Raw genomic sequence first — 5,000 nt, 5'->3', positions numbered from 1 at the left:
TTCTTCTTCTTCTTCTTCTTCTTCTTCTTCTTTTATCTCACTTTCACCTCTCAGGGCTTCAGCAGATCAGTCTTCAGCTCTGCATGGAAATAAAGTCGATAAGTCATGTCTTGTAACCATGATGGCAAAGAAAAAACAACAACAACCCACTTCTAATCTTATTTAATCTTCAAATATTACATTTGTGATGTTTTAAATGATATTACACTACATTACATTACATTGCATTGCATTACATTACATTACATTACATTACATTACATTACATTACATTACATTACATTGCAGTCATTTAGCAGACGCAAGGGTTGAGTGTGAGCTCCAGGGCGCTTGTGGCTGAGTTAGGTTGAGGGTCCCCAGGTTAGGGCTGGGGGTTGAGGTTAGGTTCAAAACTGGCTATCCAACACCACAAGTTGTGTTGGGCGTAGGCACAGGCACAGGCACAGGCCATCTTCTTTTTTACTGTTTGTTTTAAAACCAAGCCTTTTATATATATAAAAAAAATATATTATAATAATAATAATAATAATAATAATAATAATAATAATAATAATAATAATAATAATAATAATATTCCTGCGGTACAAAGAGTGCTCTAACTTCGGATAAACTGTTGCAGAAACACTGGGTCTCTTAAGGACATGGAGCACCGTGCAATGACCGACATGACAGGCTCACAACACCCGGAACAGAGGGCTGCATTTCGGGGAGGGGGGGAGAACTGTCCGAGTCACAGTGGGTCTTTTGACCGGGACAAAACGGCCTAAAATGACCTCCAGCAGCCCAGGGAGGAGTGCCAGAAAATAGAGCCAGCAGAGGAATATTCACGGAGCTGTCCGGAGGATTTTAGTGCTGAAATCCGGCTGAATCTGGCTTTTAAGGCAGTGAAACGGCGTAAAATGACCGGCATCACAGCGTCAAAACACCCGCAGCAGAGTGCTCCAAGTCAGGGTAAACTCTGGGAGTGACAGCGGGTCTTTTAGCACACTAAAACGGCGTAAAATGACCTCCAGCAGCCCAGGGAGGAAAAAAATAGCAGGCGCTTTCCGGAGGATTTTAGTGCTGAAATCCGGCTGAATCTGTCTTTTAAGGCAGTGAAACGGCGTAAAATGACCGGCATCACAGCGTCAAAACACCCGCAGCACAGTGCTTCAAGTCAGGGTAAACTCTGGGAGTGACAGCCGGTCTTTTAGCACGCTAAAACGGCGTAAAATGACCTGCATCATAGCGTCAAAACACCCGCAGCACAGTGCTTCAAGTCAGGGTAAACTCTGGGAGTGACAGCGGGTCTTTTAGCACACTAAAACGGCGTAAAATGAACCGAAACAACCATGCTGCTCCATCCGCCTAAAAAAATGACCGCGACCACCGGCTGAAAACGTCCGTAAAAGAGTGCATGAAGTGGGGAAACAGTGGTGCCATCAGCCCGTCTCTCCATGCTGCTCCATCCGCGAGAAAATGACCGCGACCGCTGGCCGAAAACGTCCGTAAAAGAGAGAGCATGGAGTGGGGAAACAGTGGTGCCATCAGCCTGCCTCTCCATGCTGCTCCATCCGCGAGAAAATGACCGCGACCGCCGGCTGAAAACGTCCGTAAAAGAGTGCATGAAGTGGGTAAAGAGTGGTGCCATCAGCCTGTCTCTCCATGCTGCTCCATCCGCGAGAAAATGACCGCGACCGCCGGCTGAAAACGTCCGTAAAAGAGAGAGCATGGAGTGGGGAAACAGTGGTGCCATCAGCCTGCCTCTCCATGCTGCTCCATCCGCGAGAAAATGACCGCGACCGCCGGCTGAAAACGTCCGTAAAAGAGTGCATGAAGTGGGGAAACAAACAGTGGAGCCATCAGCCTGTCTCTCCATGCTGCTCCATCCGCGATCAGCCTGTCTCTCCATGCTGCTCCATCCGCGAGAAAATGACCGCGACCGCCGGCTGAAAACGTCCGTAAAAGAGAGAGCATGGAGTGGGGAAACAGTGGTGCCATCAGCCTGCAGCTCTCCATGCTGCTCCATCCGCGAGAAAATGACCGCGACCGCCGGCTGAAAACGTCCGTAAAAGAGAGAGCATGGAGTGGGGAAACAGTGGTGCAGTCAGCCTGTCTCTCCATGCTGCTCCATCCGCGAGAAAATGACCGCGACCGCCGGCTGAAAACGTCCGTAAAAGAGTGCATGAAGTGGGGAAACAGTGGTGCATGTCAGCCTGTCTCTCCATGCTGCTCCATCCTCCATGCTGCTCCATCCGCGAAAAATGACCGCGACCGCCGGCTGAAAACGTCCGTAAAAGAGAGAGCATGGAGTGGGGAAACAGTGGTGCCATCAGCCTGTCTCTCCATGCTGCTCCATCCGCGAGAAAATGACCGCGACCGCCGGCTGAAAACGTCCGTAAAAGAGAGAGCTGGAGTGGGGAAACAGTGGTGCCATCAGCCTGCCTCTCCATGCTGCTCCATCCGCGAGAAAATGACCGCGACCGCCGGCTGAAAACGTCCGTAAAAGAGATGAGTGGGGAAACAGTGGTGCCATCAGCCTGTCTCCATGCTGCTCCATCCGCGAGAAAATGACCGCGACCGCCGGCTGAAAACGTCCGTAAAAGAGTGCATGAAGTGGGGAAACAGTGGTGCCAGCCTGTCTCTCCATGCTGCTCCATCCGCGAGAAAATGACCGCGACCGCCGGCTGAAAACGTCCGTAAAAGAGAGAGCATGGAGTGGGGAAACAGTGGTGCCATCAGCCTGTCTCTCCATGCTGCTCCATCCGCGAGAAAATGACCGCGACCGCCGGCTGAAAACGTCCGTAAAAGAGAGAGCATGGAGTGGGGAAACAGTGGTGCCATCAGCCTGCCTCTCCATGCTGCTCCATCCGCGAGAAAATGACCGCGACCGCCGGCTGAAAACGTCCGTAAAAGAGTGCATGAAGTGGGGAAACAGTGGTGCATGAAGTGGGGAAACAGTGGTGCAGCAGCCTGTCTCTCCATGCTGCTCCATCCGCGAGAAAATGACCGCGACCGCCGGCTGAAACGTCCGTAAAAGAGAGAGCATGTCCGAAAAGAGAGGGGTGGGGAAACAGTGGTGCCATCAGCCTGTCTCTCCATGCTGCTCCATCCGCGAGAAAATGACCGCGACCGCCGGCTGAAAACGTCCGTAAAAGAGTCCGCATGGAGTGGGGAAACAGTGGTGCCATCAGCCTGCCTCTCCATGCTGCTCCATCCGCGAGAAAATGACCGCGACCGCCGGCTGAAAACGTCCGTAAAAGAGTGCATGAAGTGGGGAAACAGTGGTGCAGTCAGCCTGTCTCTCCATGCTGCTCCATCCGCGAGAAAATGACCGCGACCGCCGGCTGAAAACGTCCGTAAAAGAGTGCATGAAGTGGGTAAACAGTGGTGCCATCAGCCTGTCTCTCCATGCTGCTCCATCCGCGAGAAAATGACCGCGACCGCCGGCTGAAAACGTCCGTAAAAGAGTGCATGAAGTGGGGAAACAGTGGTGCCATCAGCCTGTCTCTCCATGCTGCTCCATCCGCGAGAAAATGACCGCGACCGCCGGCTGAAAACGTCCGTAAAAGAGAGAGCATGGAGTGGGTAAACAGTGGTGCCATCAGCCTGTCTCTCCATGCTGCTCCATCCGCGAGAAAATGACCGCGACCGCCGGCTGAAAACGTCCGTAAAAGAGAGAGCATGGAGTGGGGAAACAGTGGTGGTGCCATCAGCCTGCCTCTCCATGCTGCTCCATCCGCGAGAAAATGACCGCGACCGCCGGCTGAAAACGTCCGTAAAAGAGTGCATGAAGTGGGTAAACAGTGGTGCCATCAGCCTGTCTCTCCATGCTGCTCCATCCGCGAGAAAATGACCGCGATCCGCCCGCGGCTGAAAACGTCCGTAAAAGAGAGAGCATGGAGTGGGTAAACAGTGGTGCCATCAGCCTGTCTCTCCATGCTGCTCCATCCGCGAGAAAATGACCGCGACCGCCGAGAGCTGAAAACGTCCGTAAAAAAGACCGAGCAAAACGTCCGTAAAAGAGAGAGCATGGGGGGAAACAGTGGTGCCATCAGCCTGCCTCTCCATGCTGCTCCATCCGCGAGAAAATGACCGCGACCGCCGGCTGAAAACGTCCGTAAAATAGTGCATGAAGTGGGGAAACAGTGGTGCCATCAGCCTGTCTCTCCATGCTGCTCCATCCGCGAGAAAATGACCGCGACCGCCGGCTGAAAACGTCCGTAAAAGAGTGCATGAAGTGGGTAAACAGTGGTGCCATCAGCCTGCCTCTCCATGCTGCTCCATCCGCGAGAAAATGACCGCGACCGCCGGCTGAAAACGTCCGTAAAAGAGTGCATGAAGTGGGGAAACAGTGGTGCCATCAGCCTGCCTCTCCATGCTGCTCCATCCGCGAGAAAATGACCGCGAAAACGTCCGTAAAAGAGTGCATGAAAATCGTCCGCTATCCGCGAAAAATGACCGCGACAAAACGTCCGTAAAAGAGTGCATGGGGGTAAGAGTGGTGCCATCAGCCTGCCTCTCCATGCTGCTCCATCCGCGAGAAAATGACCGCGACCGCCGGCTGAAAACGTCCGTAAAAGAGTGCATGAAGTGGGGAAACAGTGGTGCCATCAGCCTGTCTCTCCATGCTGCTCCATCCGCGAGAAAATGACCGCGACCGCCGGCTGAAAACGTCCGTAAAAGAGAGAGCATGGAGTGGGGAAACAGTGGTGCAGTCAGCCTGTCCATGCTGCTCCATCCGCGAGAAAATGACCGCGACCGCCGGCTGAAAACGTCCGTAAAAGAGTGCATGAAGCGGCTAAACAGTGGTGCTATCAGCCTCTCCATGCTGCTCCATCCGCGTGGAAATGTTCAAAGTGTTTTAATACGGACAGCGGGTGGTGATTCGCAGGCGTGTCCATCGTCTCTTGTGCCACCTTGCCCGGTTTAAATCGTCGTGATCAGCATAGCGAAAATATGACAGAGTGTTTTACAACGGGTAAGGTTATTGTCAAAATGCATAGGAGGTTTGATAGCAT

The sequence above is a fragment of the Anoplopoma fimbria genome, unplaced genomic scaffold, assembly GCF_027596085.1.
Source record: "Anoplopoma fimbria isolate UVic2021 breed Golden Eagle Sablefish unplaced genomic scaffold, Afim_UVic_2022 Un_contig_8904_pilon_pilon, whole genome shotgun sequence".
Taxonomy (NCBI): domain Eukaryota; kingdom Metazoa; phylum Chordata; class Actinopteri; order Perciformes; family Anoplopomatidae; genus Anoplopoma; species Anoplopoma fimbria.
Note: the sequence above shows the minus strand (reverse complement) of the source record.